This window comes from Manis javanica, chromosome 1 (genome assembly GCF_040802235.1).
Source record: "Manis javanica isolate MJ-LG chromosome 1, MJ_LKY, whole genome shotgun sequence".
Classification (NCBI taxonomy): Eukaryota; Metazoa; Chordata; class Mammalia; order Pholidota; family Manidae; genus Manis; species Manis javanica.
Genome location: NC_133156.1, coordinates 46,497,054 through 46,515,723, shown reverse-complemented (window position 1 = coordinate 46,515,723; position 18,670 = coordinate 46,497,054). Strand labels below are relative to the sequence as shown.

At 33.2% G+C, this 18,670-nt stretch overlaps 1 long non-coding RNA gene across 11 annotated transcripts in view; it reads right to left on the bottom strand.

Moving 5' to 3' along the window:
• LOC140848003 (uncharacterized) overlaps positions 1–18,670 on the bottom strand; it is a 1,137,778-nt gene that overhangs the window by 1,075,389 nt on the left and 43,719 nt on the right. For 4 of the 11 annotated variants that reach the window (XR_012128542.1, XR_012128523.1, XR_012128481.1 and 1 more), the window contains one exon: positions 14,338–14,531. The exons of the other annotated variants lie outside the window; for them this stretch is intronic. This is a non-coding gene — a long non-coding RNA (uncharacterized lncRNA). The remainder of the gene's footprint in view (positions 1–14,337; positions 14,532–18,670) is intronic. 11 annotated transcript variants of the gene reach the window in all.

Below are 18,670 nucleotides of genomic sequence, written 5' to 3'. Positions count from 1 at the left end.
TTGTTGATGAAAGTTTCTGAGTAGTAGACTGGGAACAAGCCAACAAATAGGCAAAATATACACACACTAATATTAAAAAAATCTGGCCTTCAAATTGGAAATGTTTCAGTTGTCAATTGAGCTGCTTGTGGAAAATGTATATTTAAGCTGTCCTTGAAAATACTAACTTACCGACCCATCAAAGATAAGCAAAAATGTTTTTGTGAGGTGAGTGATAAATAAAATTCATTTTATTTCTGTTGTCCCCTACTCAGTCAATCCCCCTAACTCACACCAAACAGAGTTATAGCTTAAAAATAAATTATCAACTGGTGTGTAAGGGGTTGTATCATTGATCTGATTTTTTTCATGTCAAGTAAATATTCCACAGTTATTTTGCTATTAACAAAACTGCTGGAATGTTTTGTATTATTATTAATTAAAAAGTTATAGTAAATTAATTTAACCACTCTGGCTAAATAGTGATTATTTTCCTTTTTATTCCCTCTTGGATATATTCTATGAGAATGGTAGATTATTTTAAAACATAGAGAGTTGAGTAACACATGGAGAAATTAGCCCATGCTATCTGACTCCCAAACTCAAGGTCTCAGTCAACTCTTTAGACATACTGCCTCTGGCAACTCCATGATTAGCAGCTCAGACAAACAGCGCAGATTGCTTCACCTAACAGTTCTGTGTCAGAAGTCAGCAGCCGTAAGTGATGCTTTATGCCTCAGGATTGGTTACTATATTAAACTGGGCCCCTGAGAAGTAGAGTTCGGCATGGGGAGACTCGTGCAAATGATTGGTTGATGGAGCGCTCTCAGAAAAACAGAAATTAAAACACATTACAAGTCTACATGGAAGTGAGGAAAAAAAAAAAATGCAGGAAGCAAAGCCAAGCAGAGATGTAGGATCTGCTGAAATCTAACCTCAGCCTGATTCCACAGGTAGCTCTGGAGCAAAAACAATACCACAGAGTCAGTGGAAATAGCACTTCAGGGGGCCAGGAATTATCAGCCATGTATTGAAAAGTGTCCACCGTGGTAGGGGGATGGGGAGGGCATAGACTAGCAGGCATCTCCATGTAAAGTGACTCCCATCAGACAAGGGTGATTCTCCAGAGAAAAGCACTTCTGTGAGTCACTTAGCATGAATAATCACAGTAACTGTGGTATATCAAGCCACAAGGTTGTGGGAAGGACAATGACAGCTTCTGCTACAGGTAGAAAGAGAAGACAAGAGGTTGGTTGGAAGATGATGCCATCACTGTACTTTGTTTTCCAGTGTAGCTACCACTAACCAGGAGAATGAGGCTGGCTTCTTCTAACTAATGTTGTCCTTCATTAAATGTCTCTTAATCTCTTTAGTTCTAAGGTTTCTCATTATTAAACAAGTGCTTTGTAGATCAGTTCATCTCTAAGGTCAATCGCAGTTTTTAAAATTATGGCTCAATATCTGAAATTTTCTCCCTAGAATATTCTTTTCTCTCCACAAACAAATGTTTAGTTGGTCTGTATTTTCTGTGTCTGGTGTCTAATTGTAAGTTTCCTATAATTAGAATTTCAATTCCTGGAGGAATAGAAATTACCCTTTTAACCTTGGGAATACTCAGCACTTTAGGTACTACCTGTTATTCACATCTGCTGAGATTTTATGAAGTTACTAAAGACTCAACAAGACTTATGCACTTCAACATTTCTCCTAAAATTGGACCCAAAGAATGTGTTTTATTAGTAATTAGAGTATATATCATCCTTTTCTCTGGCAATCATTTCTGAAAAAGGGCATCATCTTTGAATCACATTTTCTTTTATCATATCGCACTTTCCTTCACGTATTTCCATTTATTGCCATCACTTGGGTTCACATGATTAACCCCTGATGGCTGTATTATCAGTGGTTCTGGTCCTCTCTCTCTCTCACTAGGAATACTTCCCTTCTCATTTTTTACCTATTGCTTTCTAACACATTTTTCAAGGGCTCACTAAAACTCAAGAGATTTATTATTTCCTTGGAAGAGGCTGTTCCAGTCAAAACATATTTTTTTTTACTGCACATTTTTTATTAGTTTATTCAATTATGTTCTATTATAGAGTTACTAATGTATAGATTGCTTATATTTTCTTTTAAAATGTAACCCACAGCATTTTTGAAGACAAAAATCAAGATACTCTCTTGTGTCTTTCTTCAAATACCTATCAATATCTTGAATAGGAACTGTGGAAAGTATACTTATTGACTAGTGATCAATCTCTCAATCTGCAGCCTCAAAGATTGTAGCCTAATGTTGTATTGCCACAGGTATTTTCTAGCCTGCTTTATAGAGTTAACTAATAGCCTTATTCACTAAAGAAAGAGTGAGAGTGACCCAAATCTATTCCATTGGCAAAGGAAGACTTAAAAAGACCAGAGAACACCGAAGACCAAATGTGATTTTTCCCATGAGAAGACATAGAAAACAAAAGGCCTTTGTTGCTGAAGGCACAGGCTTTGGTAACAGAGCTCTCTCTTCAAGACTGAGAAGAATTTGTCTAACTTAGAGCTGGCCAAATAGACTGCAAAGACATAGGAGAACGGCCATCATTAACTTCAGATCTCGTGCAAGCAAAGGAATTTCTTAGAGCATCTATTACGCTTTCCATAGAAGCAGAATTCTAACCTGCCACACGAGCTCTCACATATACTTACTAACTCTGGCTCAAGACATATGTCCTTCTTTGGTTTCATCCCACTTACTGGCCATACATATGCTATATATATGTCCTGGAATTCCTCTCATCCCATCTTATCTAATCATCTCTTTCTCTAAGTCCCACCACCCATCATGACAGCCTTGAATTCTCCTTGAACCATTTCAGTTTCAACCCAGTTGGGAATCCCCAAAGATTCACATTCCTTATGTACTTAACTCCTTATTGGGGGCCTACTTCAGTCAGGCACTGCTCTAGAAACTTGGAATATAACTAAGAACCAAAGAGGCAGTGTGGAAGATCCACAAGTACAGACAGGCTAAAATAAACAAATTATTAAACATATATAATATATGCAGGGGCTTATATGAGCTGCAGAGTAAAAGAGATAGAATAAGAGGAAATAGAATGTTAAATGATGGCAGCAGGGATGAGGGAGTGGTTACTGTTTTATATGGAGCAGTACGGGAAGGCCACTTACAGAGTAATGAAGAACCCAGCATCTAGAAACACATCGCCTGGATATGAAGCTCAGATCTATCATTAATGAGCCTTACATTTTTGGAAATTTTTTGTTTTCTTTTTATATTTGAGAATCTCATTTATAATATGTGAATGTAAAATAGTGTCAACTGCATAAAGTTACTGTAAGGATTGAATGAAATGATGTCAGTCCAACACTTAGGAAAGGGGCCTAACATACATTAGGAACTCCACAAATACTCAATATTATTGTTATTGTTATTAGATCAAATCTAACTGCTAATATCTCAAAATCTAAAAGAACACAGTTTACCTTTTTGTAAGAGTTTGGACATGTTTGGAGAAATAGTGACTTGAGGCAATTTGAGGAAGCATCTCCTCTAGTAATGTCTGGCTTTCTTTTTCATGAAGCATATGATGAAGTTAAAACAGCCTTGATGTTTAAAGAGGCACAGCCATACAGGCCAAGGTACATGATGCTACTCCCATGGAAAAGAATTGAAGAAACTAGTTGAAAGAAGAAATGTAACTCTTCACATTAGGACAATTTCATTTATTAAGTATCATGCCTTAATTTGAATTCATCCATAAATGATTTAAAAAATTATAAAGAAAGGTGCTCCTGTTTTCACCATTTTGGGTAATAGGATTCACAGCTATGTACAAATTTAATCCTCAAATTAAAAGGCATTCTCAATGACCTCTTGTGATTATTACCCCCAGGCTACCAGTTGATGCTGAGAACAGCCACAGGCATGATGTTTGGCTCTAGTGATTAGAGAAAACTACCTTTCTCCCCATACCTTCCATAAAGTAAGGGAATTCCAATGAACTGCCTCCTCTTTGGTAATGCACTTGAGACAATTCAGTTTCAAGCAGGAGAAAAGGAAGTCATGGAATTAATCATCACCTGCCTCTTGGTTAAATTTGTAAATTGAAATTTCTCTCCTAGTAAATACTCACTTAGCTCTAATTGAATCAGTGCTTAAACTGGACACAACTCTGGAGAGATTTCTTAAGCTCCCAGTATTAAAATGTTTTCTTCTTTGACTACAGTCAAAGTATAAAACATGTCATGATTTCTTACCACCAAAACAAATGTGTAAAGTAAAAATATAAGTTATTTAAGGACAATTAGAAATGAAACAAGAGTTTTGTCATTATTCTCATTCTGATAATTTGTTTTGAAACACAAAATACAAATTCACAAGGGGATGCTTAATATAAAACAATGAAAAATGAATGAAATTAATTTTTTATTATGTTTCTCAAACTCCCATAATATACAAAGAAGCAAGTTTCTGCTTTACTAAAACAAAAGGCCACCAGAAAATTAAAATAAAACATAACACTAGAATTATAAAAGGAAAAAAATGCAATTTCAAGTCAAATAAAATGTCAATTAGTTTTTCAACTGAAGTAAATAAATGTATTCTAGAAGGGCTAAATTTATTTCTTAGTATAAAAGGATTAGCAAGCTGTATGCATATAAGACATTTGAGTGTTGATGTGATTTAACCGAGAAAGATAAGTACTAATTATTCCACTCAGTAAGGAAGAATTGTGTAACACTCTACTTCCATATCAATTAACACTAGCAAAGCATGATGACCTATACCATATTTTCTTTCTAAATATCTGGTAATCACTTTCACTGTTATTATTAAATTATAATCTAGATAACATTTATTGAAGTCAACAATGTACTACATAAACCTTTATCAAGAGTGGATAGGTCCTTCTACATCTAACAAATTTTTAAAGAATACCTCATCAAAATTTCTCCCTACAGCAAAGAGCTCTCAATTCTGCTTCTGTGGAAATCCTGATCTGGCCAGTAATTCATCAAAGGTCAAAAGCAATGGAATCCTACAAAGAAACTGATCTATACAAGTGTGGATAGGGTGAAAGGATCTGTGACCTTGAGGATGACCAGAGACAGAGACCAATAGCTGCAGGCTTTGAAGTTGCATGGCTTGTTGAACTAAAAAGTCAGCAAGAGGGGAGAGGGCAGAGCAGGAGAAAGAAGAAAAAACATATTTTCATAACTTTCAATTGGTGAGTTTCAGTAGTGAGGGAGAAATTATCTCAGTTTTTGGGTAAGTTAACTAGTCATTTTCCATAGATATCTTCCTTCTAGCACCAGGTATGAGCATCCTCTCTTCTCGCATCTTATCCTACCACCATGCAATGGTACACATGAGACTGGTTGAGCAATGTCTTATGGAGACATAAGTTGCCTTAAAGTTAATAATTTAGGTATTAGTTTGCCATATGATAAATTAAGCTGCTTAGTAGATCCAAATTGTTTATTATTAGCACATGCATGCAGTTTAAGCAAAGAAGGAAAATCAGAACAAAGGATAGAGAACCAGAAATTTTATTTTTTATGGGAATATACTATAGGGCAATCACACTTAAACTTTCTAGATATCTGTTACATATTTTTTTCATTCCACTAGCAGCAGTAAATTCTGTTTAAAAGAATGAATATATCAATAAGAATTTATATAGAAAGAGCCAAGATATATTAAGTAAAGCTAATAAGCATATTGCTAAACTTGGTCTCCTTTTTATAAAAGTCTGTATATTAGTGAACATATAGAGCAAGAATCTGACAAAATACATGTGGGAATTGTTATCAGTAATTAACAATGATTGGGAGTGAGATTAAGGAAGCCTTTAAATTACTGTATTATATTTCTGAAATCTCTAAATTTATTTTGTAACATGAGCATGCTACTTTAGTAATCAGAAAAATAGAGATACTTTAAATTTAATAAAACAGCATTTATAATAAATTACTGCCTTGCCAACAACTTTACCTTTTAGAATACAGAGAAAATGACAAGCTGATTTCTACCCTGAGCAATACAGAACTAGCTGGGAAGAGAATGTTAAGGGATAGTTCTTTCTCCATCTCTCATTCCCTTTCTTCCTCATTTTCATTCTTTGACTTCATTTTTTCGAAGGAAATGAAGGAAAACAAAAGCTTATATTAACTTTTGTTAATGGTAGCAGGAAAACAAAATACTATATTATCCATGTGATTTCATAAAATCACAGGAAACACACACACACACAAATAGGCATAACCCATTGTTTCATATGGGGAAAGTACTGCAAGAGTTTTGAAAGAGCTATGAAATTAACATGTGCCAGGATAAATCGAAGAAGTTCTAATCAAGAATGAATCAGGAATTTGTTGTAAAAGAACTCTACTGCAGGACACAAAATAATCAGAATCTTCAGGGATAAAGAGAAATAGTTTACTGGATAGTAAAACTGGTAACAGGAAAACAAAAGCTTAAAGTGAATTAAGCTAGTGAATAATGGTGAAAGTGACAACTGGCAGTTTTGTGATAGAATAGAAACAATGTACAGGTAAAGAACCTGTACTTGATGAAGTGTAAATGGCATAATACAGTCAAATACTGTTTTTGTTCAATATTATTTGTCAAGACAATGATCTTCAAACTGGAAAATGTACAGAAATAGTTGAAACAAAATTAATTAAAAAGTTATTTTTAAAAACCTATCTGAGTTCAGATTCAGATGAATTGCATTACAGGGTCCGAAAAGAACTATAAATGTGATTGCTGGCAAAGGGTAGTTTTTAAAGAATTTTATACGAGGATATTTTCTAAAACATGAAGCTGGGATTAAATAAACTGTAGGCCAGAGAGCTTGTACTTGACTTTGTGAAAATGTCAAAAAGCATGATATGTGAATATTGAGAATAACATGAAATAATACCTCAATGCTTGTGCCACAACTAACATTTTGCATTTTTTGGTAATGGAACTTGACTGATGGGAAATTATCTGTACACAGTATATCTGGAGTAGAGAAAGCATTTAACAACGTATTTCATGATATTCTTACGGGACATGATGAAGCAGCATCTATGTAATTAAATAGATTTACAATTGGTACTAACACCTCGAGCATCTTGATGAAGAGAGGTGACAACCTGGAGAAAATTCTCTAGTGGTGTGGTGTATAGCTCCACTTCTAAGTTTGTGTGAACTTACCCTTGCACCACCAACATTTTCTAGATGAAGTAAATGAGGACATTAATTCTATGCTAATTCTGCTGTATTTGCATATGACTCTAATTTGAAGATATGACCCATAAAGATTCAAAATAGTGAAAATGACCCACCAAATCTAATGATGATACTTAATTGGTAAATATAATTCCTGTACTTTGATCTATCTATAAGCAACTTTAAAAATACAGAAGAGATGAAGCTTGGGATAATTAAAAAATATATATAAACATACACATTTGTAAGGAATATCTCTTTTACACATTTACTCTTCATGAAACAGCACCTTGTTTTTCTGCATTAGGGAACCAGTTGGCTTCTCAGGTCTGACTCAACAAATGTCTGAGTGGGACAATGAGTCAGATATCATGACTACTATGTGACACCTATGTGTCAACAATACCTTAATTCAAGTAACAGATTGGGAAATCACTGTAACTAAAAAAACTATTGCACATATTGCCAAAATTAATTCAAGTAGTTTTAAAGGAAAATTTCAGTAAGATTCTTATATTTACATTTTAAACTCCTATACTTCAAAAATGTACAAAGGGAAAAGGCAATAAACTAAAAATAATAGCATGACAAAGAGCCATTGTGACTGATAAAGAATGTTTTCAAATCAAGAAAAGAGAAAAAGGTATGCAAAAAAGAGACATTCCACTTTGAACTCTTGAGTGAGAGCAGGCATGTGATTCAGATTGAATAATGAGAAATTTGCACCCCTGTAGTCAAGGGACTGGTGCAGATGTAGGAAAGCAACACAAGGTAGATGAATTAAACTATTCACAAAACTTTTGCTAGAATTGTTCAGAAGATTCTCTTTCTACTGAGGATTCTCAGTTGTGGGAATATAAACTGGAGGTGATGGCAGCTGTCTTAGTCCCCTATGGGAAGACTTTGCCTGACAATCAAGTCAAAATAAAAGAAAGCAAAATGGGAAATTGGAAAGACATGGACTCTTGATAGCATTGTTTGAAACTAGGATCTAGACATGGTCTACAGAAAAAATACTTGAAATATTACAATTTTGAGTCGTGTTCCAAATGCAAGTTGAAAAGACTGGATAATATTGAATAGTGAATCCGAACATCTTGTAATTGGTTTAATAGCTAAATGCTTCACTTCGCTTCTACACTTTAAATATGATTTCAAAATTTATAAAAGTTTATTATTATAAAAATGTTCACTCAAACCCAGCTTCAATAGTTCTAATTAGAAACTGTATTTGCTCCTATATAAAACTCAGATGATATTCTTAGCTCATTATTTTAAAGATTCAATTATGTCATTAAGTAAACTATTACTATGTGGCAGCTATCTCTCCAGAATACTTTAATTCAAGTAACAAAGTGGGAAATGACTGTAACTGATAAAACTATTGCACATGTTACAAAAATTATTCAAGTAGTTTTAAAGGAAAATTTCAGTATGATTCTTATATACAAATATCAAACTCCTATACTTAAAAAAAAGTAGAAAATGAAATGGCAATAAAATAACTTGAAATAATACATGCAATAAAAAGCCATCATAACTTATAAATAATGGTTTCAAATCAAGAAAAGAAAACACAGTAAGCTAAAATGAGAGAAAAATCTCCCAATTAAAATGCAAATGAATCATGCATGGAAATTATCTACAGAAAACAATACAATTATCCATTAAACATATTAAAAGGTTAAACTACATGATAATAAATTTATTCAAATTAAAATAATAATGAGATTACTTTGCCCATTTGGCAAAGATTGTTAAATGTTATTGTTTTTTTTTCCTATCAGTTGATGGAAGTATAAATTGGTAGAATATTTTTTGAAGGTGATTTGATAAATATATGAAAAGCCCAAAATATGATTATATTCTTTGACTTAGTTACCACTTTACTTAGATTTAATTTTGAAGAAAATTGGCAATATAAAAGGATGTTTTTTGCAGCATTATTTATACTGTTGAAAATGCACGTTTCTCTATAAGAACTATAAATCCAATAATTACAAATAAAAATTCCTAAACAAATGTCACTCACTGCTTTGTTAACCATACAACTTTTCTGAAATCAATTGTTGCTTACACATTTTAACTAAGAAATAAAATTGCAACTTCAAAAACAAGGGTAACAATTCTTATTATATTCTATACAGCTTAGAGCAGAATATTTGCAATTTGGAAATGCCAGTCAATAAGATAATTTGTTCAAATTTCTTACTCAGTATGTGTATACTTTGGCTTGATATCACTTATTCTTATGGAGGAAAGGAAAAATTAAGCAGCCTGAATGTTTTCTCCCTAATTTAATTCAAACTATGGCTCTTGCTATAATGTTGAACATACATTCCACTGTATACCTTTTGTGTTTTTTGCCTGTTTATTGAGTCATATATGACAACTTCAATGAAAAACAATGAGCTTTTATAGTGAATAAATATTACAAACTATTATAAAATATCTATATTGTTTATTTATGGGCTCATCAAGAACATCAAGCACAAAACTGGCTTAGCAATGTTTTCTTGGCAATGAGTCACAGTAGTTTTAAATAATATGGATTCTAACACTTTTTACTGACAAAGATTTCCACCTGAGAATATCATTCCTGGAATTATGGGAGAGAGTTCACTCTTCCATCTTCCTAAGTCATGGATACATTTATTAGAAAGCTGTCATTGTTCTATACTTTTCCTCAAAGTGTAGAATGGTGGTTACACTGAAATTATAAGTGTTCATAGGTTGGGAGGTGACAAGAAGGAAAAAGCAGGGAGACACATTCATTTTTTTAATTGATATTTAACTATAAACCTGTGAGTGGAAAGGGGGTTCTTACGTTACAAAATGTTAACATAAGACGTTTTAGTGTAGTAAAGCTGCTTCTGAGCAATACAGCGAGAAGCTCTACTCACTGCAAAGGGCACACCAAAATGTCAGCATGTATAAGCTGGTCTGTCCCCTCTTAAGAATCACCTTTATCATTCACATCCCTAAAAGTGGAGATATGTCCTCTCATCCTTTAGAAGGCACTTTGGAGACATTAGAAGAGATTTTGGTTGTTCTAGGGGGCGGATACTTGCTTAGAGAAGAAAAGTATCTCTCTGTACAGGAGAATGCCTGATACTTAGATTATGAAGCAAAAGATAAGATTATGAAACATTTTTCATGTAAATTATAAGGATCTTTTAGTAACTAAATCTGATTTAAGAAGGCAAACATGTTGTCATAAGGCATTTTGAATGACATTATTAAATGTCGTAAACTGAAGATTAAGTTTCCTTAGTATAAATTTGCTTGTATTTGAACAGCAGAGATTCTAAATAACCCCTCAAAAGACGAGGTAGAAGTTGGAAGCTTGTATAAGCCTTTTACCCTTCCTTAATGTGAAAGTAAATGCAAAAGCCATTATGTCTAAGAAAAGGGTAATCAAGAAAAATATCATTAAAGTGTATTTGAGATTAACTGTTATATGAAAGAGTTTGTCTGATATCTTACACAAGCAACTGGATTTTGTTTTCAATGTATGCTGATTGACTCGACGGTCAGAGCAGACAGAATTTTATTTTTGTAAGGCTTTTCAACAGGCAGCCAAACAAATAGCTTTTCCCTCGATGCATGGTTTGCTGTTTGCTTAAGCAAAAATCCAATTTCTGGAGAGGACCCCACAAGGACTAAATTCCCTGCCATTTACAAGTGTCCCATTAGAGTAGCTTTCTATATGGAAATAACATTCCAAGACAAGGAGAGAAACGTTAGGTCTGAGGTCCGCTGTTCCTGATGTGTTTTATTATTTCTTTTTCATTTGAAGAGTAGAACTGTTCTCCCAAGAGAAGCAAGGAGAAAGAGACAGTCATGTTTGAATACAAATGTCTCAAGAAACTGGAGCTTCTTTTAAAAGTGAAATCTCTCCTTTTTTTGGTATACATCAAGGATGAGGGTAGAACGACAGCTTCACACTCAGGCTGCCTCTCATTAAAATATTTTTTAAATTAAGAATTCAAAGGAAAAATCTCCAATGGAGTGGCATATATTAGAGATGGTGAGGCTTGGGTTTGATTACTGTTTCCTTTAGTACATCTGGAGAAAGCTTTCATTTAAAAACAGTCACGATTAGAATCAGACAACCTGTACGTCTGGCTTATAGGATGCCATATAAAGACTTGGGAGTTTTGCAATAGCTTTTTTCTAGGAGGTGAGAGAAATAAATCTTAGTGAAGACTTATAAATTTTCAGGAATGTCTTCATGAAACTAGTGTTGATTTTAATAAAATGCTCATTTTTAAAAATCAATTATTGGGGTATGAAATTTCTATAATGGATTCAAATGTCTAATATATGTTTGTTTTATAAACACTTGATTTATAGTTCTTGCAAAGGAATAGTCATGCACTTTTATATTAGGGACTTTTATTTAATTTTTCAATTTAAAGAAATGAACACAAATTTAATCATGTAATATAGTCATTCCAAAAGAATTTACATCAAAGGAAAAACAAACTCATGGAAAGTGTTCTAGAAAATATCATTGTGTTATAATGTTAGTTTATTTGAATTAGATAAATGCCTATTGACTTAGTTTTTATGCATGCTATAGAAACTGAAAGATAAATTGGTGTTTCCATGAAAGCATCACTAAAGGAAAAGTTAAAAGAATCACCAGGGAGACAAGATAATTCTGTGTATCAAATTTCCTTTCATATAGCTCAAGGGTGGTTGAGTTTTTTATTCATGACCATCAGGGCTCGGCTTTAATATTACTAAGTGCTATTAAAAAAGAAAGTAATAAGTAAAGTCCCAGTACTGCACAATATTTTGGAACATGAATGGGTCAAACAAAAAGCCTGCAAGTTTTTCTAAATTCCCTTTTAGTTTGACTTCGTATTAGGAAACAGGGAAACATAACTTTAACTGGGAGCCTTTATTCAATGCAAAGAGAAGAATTCCACTACTTCTTTGAATGTTATGATTCCCACTTGGAAGAAAATAAGGAAGACATAATTCAGAATAACTAAGAGAAATTGACCTTAGAGAAGTCTAGTTTTGGACTTTGCCCAAATCTGTATACAGATGTAACCAAAACAGTTCACCAGAGAAACAGGGCACAGAGGAGGAAACGGGAGGTGACAATTGTCTCGTCCCTTCACTTTTTAGTTTCCTTGTTTGTAAAAGCAAGGAATTTTGACTAGATTTTTTTTTTTAAGTTAATTTGACCTTCCAACTTGGTGATACTGTATGAATTACAGGGATTTATAAGAATTCCTTTTCTCCCTCGTTCAAACTGTCCTGAATTTAACCACCTTTTCTGACTTGCTCATAGCATGTCTGCAGACCTGGCTTTGTCTGTATTATCTCTTTCACCAAGATGCTGGTGTGAAAGAAGACAGGAATTTGGCCAAGATAGATTTGTTTTCACATACTACCAAGGGGGTGGTTCATGGATAGAAGGAGAACCCTATTGAGGGGATTTGCATTGTGTAGATGGGTAGGACTTAATTATTCAAAACAGCCAAATGTTTTCTCATATTTCATTCACGTGGTGATGTCCAGTTACAGTCAGGATACTGCACACATCACACAGGGAATTATCCCATGTTCTTGCTGGTAGAATTGAGGACTTGTTCAGCCAGAGGCCAAGATAATAATTTCAGGTGCTAAACATGTTTATTTTTTTTAAAGGAGAAAGATACTTCATTCAAGTTAGAAAAAAATGCTATTCAGAATTATTTGCAGGTGTCAGGAAAAGAAAAAAATAAATAAATTACCCTACATAATCATATTTTTTCCTGACACTAGGACTTACAATTTCATTTTTGAGAAGTATCTCATCATTGGACAACTACTGAGTTAGAAGCCTGTTGCTTTTTAATGGCATTTTAAGATGAAGCCATTAAGGTATGTTTGGTTCTGGCCACTTAAGGTTAAAAGGGAAAAATAAAGCACACTTATTATCATTTTGTTTCCGATTCAAAATTTAAATTGAGTAGTTGGGGAAGATGTTATAATATGCAATGAGTTCTGATTCAATCATCCAAACACTATTATCATGCCTTTGTTATCTCTCAGGGCTGGATTCCTTTTTGACCCACAACTTCCTCAGAGTGAGAAACTCACGGGATAGAAAATGGGAAGTGCACCGGAGCTGTCTCCTCAAAGCAGGCAGCTAAAATGAGAAAGTGGGATCCTGCAGATGTTTTCATCTGGCAGTATTCTGCCTGTTATGAAGGTCCTGGAAGCATTTTGATTGTCTCAAGAGGTAAGAGGGAGCTGGACAAATCCAGGTTGGATTTTTGCTCTTCTCCTTCCAATTATGAAAAATAGAAAGTTTCCTTTAAAGCATGGGTGATCCATGCCAGTGCCTCTGGATTCAACTTGAAAAATATTTTAGGACATCCATAAAAACCAAGTAAAAGCAAACTTCTTATCTGTTCTATATAGTGTACAGGATATTATTGCTATTTTTTTTATTCTTTCAATTATATTTTGTTGCCATTGACCTCTAATTTTTCTTAATTATTTCAGAAAATTTTAAGATTACATTATGCATATCAGCTTCTGTTAATGGTTATGGGATTTATGTTAACATATTCAGAACTCCTAAATTCCACAGAAGTAAATTTTATAAAAAAAATTCAAAATATTGAAAGCCTTTGAGGATTATTGACCTGAATGAGATGTGCATATGTCTACAACTTATTACTATAATGCAAATTTTTGGTTCAAGGAATTCTTAGAATTAAACTATGGAGATAACTGAATACTATTAGAATGAGAATTGGATATATTTCTGTGTGTTTCTTAGGTCCATGTCTTTTTTACTTAGAACTGTTTATTATCCACAATCTTGTCTCCCTCCCTTATTACCCACATCTACTGCCCCCAAGTCTCCTGCTTTGGTTTTGATCCTAACACTCCTGCTGAATGAATAGCTACATTCTTTTCCGACCAGCCTTTGCCACAGACAACTGAATCATTCACCCTATTTGGAATTAGAATTAAGAGATTCTATGTAGTGATGAGAATCTATGTTTCCCTAAAACCAGGAGGCCACAGCAGAGAATGCCAATGCGTAGAGAGTGCAGTGAGCATGTGTCCACAGAAAAGTAGAGAGAGAACATGCGGCACCAGAGAGACAAAAATACCTGTTTGCCATTCCAGTTCTTGGCTCATTTTTTTTTGCAGGAAGAATTGCACTTCTCCATTTTTGGTTAAGAAGAGATGAGTTTTGATTAAGATGAGGCCTATTTCTTCTAGTAGATTCTATCTTTTGTCTTTTTCTTTCAGCACAAGCTAGTCTGACTGAGGTATCTGCTGCTTATAACCAAAAGAATCTCACCTAATACAGCAGACAAGAGAAATAAAAAATAAATTAAAAATCTAACTATCCTCCAAGCAAAATAACGACCCCAAGTAAGTTCCAAGGGAGGAATTGAAACTGAAAAATATAGTGTATTTTATTATTATAGTGTACCATCAAGCCCAGATTTTCTTAATTAATCATTTGCTTTGGAAAGCTCAAGAGATACACTGAGCTGAATCCAAGTTTATCTATACCACTTCTGATTTTTGCCTTCTATGAAAATAGTTTGGGTTCTTACCTGTGAGACTTTGACTTTGAATTAGATTACTACTTTAATACTCATACTTTGAGAACTATGAAATAGCTCAAAATAGATGTATTAAAAAGTGTGTTCTAAGATAGTACTTGTCATCACGGAGTTTTGGATTTTATGCTCAAGGCAGGAATAATAAATATAGAATTGCATTAATCTTGTTCAAAGCACTTTCTGCAGCATCTCCTACTGACAATTATATTTAATATCAAAGTCAAATTTAAAATCAATTTTTTAAAAATTAAGAAGCATAGGAGACTTAATCCCTTACAGATCCAAGAGATATAATAATGGTAGGAGATATTTTAATCTTTAAATTAAAAACTAAGGCAGAAACAAACCCAATTAATTATGTTACAGATCTTTTAAATAAGCTTAAGTTACAGAAACATTGTCTTCATTTATCAACAAAAATACATGTTCTTATTAACCTAACAATGTGGCCAATTTTATGTAAGCAGTACAATGTCCACTTTAAATCATTATGTCAGCAATGGGATTTTTATGGACATACACATACTATTATCGACATATACATATATCACTTTTTGCTAAGGTTTTGATAAAGTGGTAACTTTAAATAAGTAATGTCAAGAATTTTAATAAGTGTGCAAAAATTGCTTTGTGGCTTATTTTCTGAATAAATTTTACCTTTATGTAAATTATACTTTTTTCCCTTCCTGTCAATGCAGTTAATATTTTAGTAATATATTCAAAAATTGGTATTTCAAATGCCATTAAAGAATCTGATCAACAATTTGCCATGGGCAATTCTAGAAGTTAACATTTGAAATAGAAGAAATTCTCAGGGGAGATATAACCAAATGCAGAATCACAGACCCATATACACGAGAGTTGCCAAGAATCTAAAATTACTAATAATATAATCCAATCCCTTCATGTTACAAAGGAGTAAACTGGAGTCAGAGAGCACAAAATAAGAGGAACAGGACCCCTGGCATGAGATAGGTCTATACTGAATGTTGTCTCCACTACTCAATAGCTATGATATGAGACAAGGCAAATATCTTTGAAGTTCAGTTTCCGCATCTCTGAAATGGGTATAACACTATTAAACTTACAGATTTATTATGAAGCATAACACTCAAATACTTGCATTCATCTGGCACAAAGTTGTAATTTTTAAAAATCTTATTTCCTTTCCATTTTATTTGCCAAAGGCACATCATAAGTAGTTAACAACTCTACAATCAACCACAGTGTTCTTTATATACATACACTATGCTTCACAGTGGATCAATGTATGTTCCTACTTTGCAACTCACTGATAGAGAATATAGACAAGTTATACACTTAATATTTTGTACGTGCATGACAAAAAAATGGTATTATATGATAAAACTACAAAAAAGCTTATAGCAAAATGTCAAGTATTTTTCAAAGAATCTACTGCTACTTTAATAATTTTTTTCATGTCTGATTAATGAGAAACTTTTGAAATAATTTAATCTGTCTAGGGATGTGAATGCTAGTTTCTATTTTTCAAGCCTGATTACAGAAGAACTTCTAAAGCAGTTTAATCTGTTCAGGGATGCTAAACAAATATGTCAACATTCATTTTGCATTTATGTCTGCAGCAGTTAAAGCAAGAAATGTGGAAATAAACATAATTTAGAATTTGCTCTCCTTCTTTTTTAAGAACTAAGAGATTCCAGTGAATTTTCATTTTGTATAGAAATTCAAACTCCTGAGATAAATGTATTTCAACTTAAAGTTTTTAGTAGTTTTACCAAGCAGTTTATGGGATGGCATTCTGCCACAAAGTGATCTATAACCTTATAGCTCACTATTACACAAATACAAATTTGGCAAGAAGACATGTGTTCTAAGTTTTTCTCTAAGGACAATCACATATTTCAAATTTTGAATACAAAATCATGCTTGACATTTAATTTGAACCTGGTTTACCCTTAAAAAAAATAATAGCATATCTGTCCTATCATACTTTGGTTGAGAAAAGTGGTTTACCTCTTTTTCTATATTTCTGGATTAGTCCTTTATATCTGCCACACATACTACATATAATGCACATGCACACATATAGTCATGTGCCTCCTGAAATATATATATGCACTGAACAGTATGTTACAAAAATATTTTACTCCAGTAAATGTATTACACATTGTTGAAATTCATACACCCAATAACCATTAATTAATTCTACAAAACGAGGCTGACAAGTTCATATGCATTCAGCCATATTGTACAGGGAATTAATACTAGAGAATGACAGAGGAAACAACCAAGATTGGATGCGAGGAATTAATCTGAGAAAGGTCAGTTTGGGGAGGAGTTTTCCTTTCAGTCTTCTTAATCAAATAGGAGTCAGTGTCATGACCATGTTAGAAATTTCCCATCATGGTTGGACTTATTTTAGCTACTCTGATGCAGATATAGCCCACTGTCAAATCTCAGTGGTGTCAAATCAAACTGAACAATACTTTTCATATCTGAAAATATGCTGAACACTTGGACTATTTATAGTTTTCCTAACAATCAAATAAATGCCTGACAAACTCCATTTGATGTGCTGGGTATATCAGCACACACATTAAGCAAGATGTATTAGTTAAAATTCATTGCAAGTTTGTGGTTTGTTCTGCATTGTGTTGGGATTTTCAATATTAGATTAAATTGCATAATGAATCACCTCCAAAGACTACATTGAGTTTGAATGTAATGGATTGTGCAATATATGAAGCAAAATATCTCACATTTTAACCTTATGGTAAGTGAAAATAGCAAGTAGAGGTGGACCCATGTTTATGTAACTATTTTCTTTACTGCTGGAAGGAAAATGAAGGCATATTTGTAACATATTGTTTAGTCTATAGACTCTGCTACATACCAAGAAAAATTCACCCTATTGCCAATTTCCTTGGAGTTTTACTCACTGAGGCAATTGAGGTCAGTACCATGTGAAGGCATAGTATTTGGCATAATTTAAATGATCTCATACAGCTGTAGACAAAGATATTATGATCTATATAGATATCAGTAGCACACTGTAATGAGGAGAGCCAGCATACCTCACAGTAATTCTAACCCTTTTATTTTCTAATGTTTGAATTTCAGTAAATTGCATCATCTCATCAATCCTCAGTTTTCATGACTATAAAGTGTAAATATCATTTCCTATCTGGAAGAGTTTAATGAAAAGTACAGATAGATCTGAAGAACATAGCTCAGCATTCACTCTCATAATATTCAATATCCGATAAATAATCTTATTACTGGAAAATTTATCAGCCCCCGTACTGAGCAATGTGGCAGCAAAGTTAATGAAAGTAAGTTTATAAAATAAAATATATGCAACATTTCCCTCTCCCTTTCTCACACATGTGGTAATATCTCTCTCTGTCACACACACACACATATCTAAAATTCAATAGCATAATGATTGATCTAATAAAAATATGTAATTGTATGTGAACAAGGAATTTTAAAATGAGAAATACAAATGGCTCATAAATTATCTGAAAAATGCAAATTAAAACAATGAAATATCTGAAAGAGTGAAAATATCTAACACCGATGTAGGGCAATACATTTTCCTGGTATACTTAGAAACCAACTTATGGTCTCTATCAAAAATTTTAAAGTATATTATTTCCTTTTATTTATTCCTACAATTCTGTATGTACATTTCTATTAGAGATATACTTAGACCTTAGGCAGATACAAAATGTTCACTATGTTTATTACTTGTGTAAAAAAGGACACTCTAAAGTCTGTGAATAGAGTAATGAATAGAGTGATGCTTAAACAAACTGTTGTCTCTAAGACATGATAGGTTCGAAGTACATGTATAGCAATCTATGTTATGTATCTATCTGTCCTA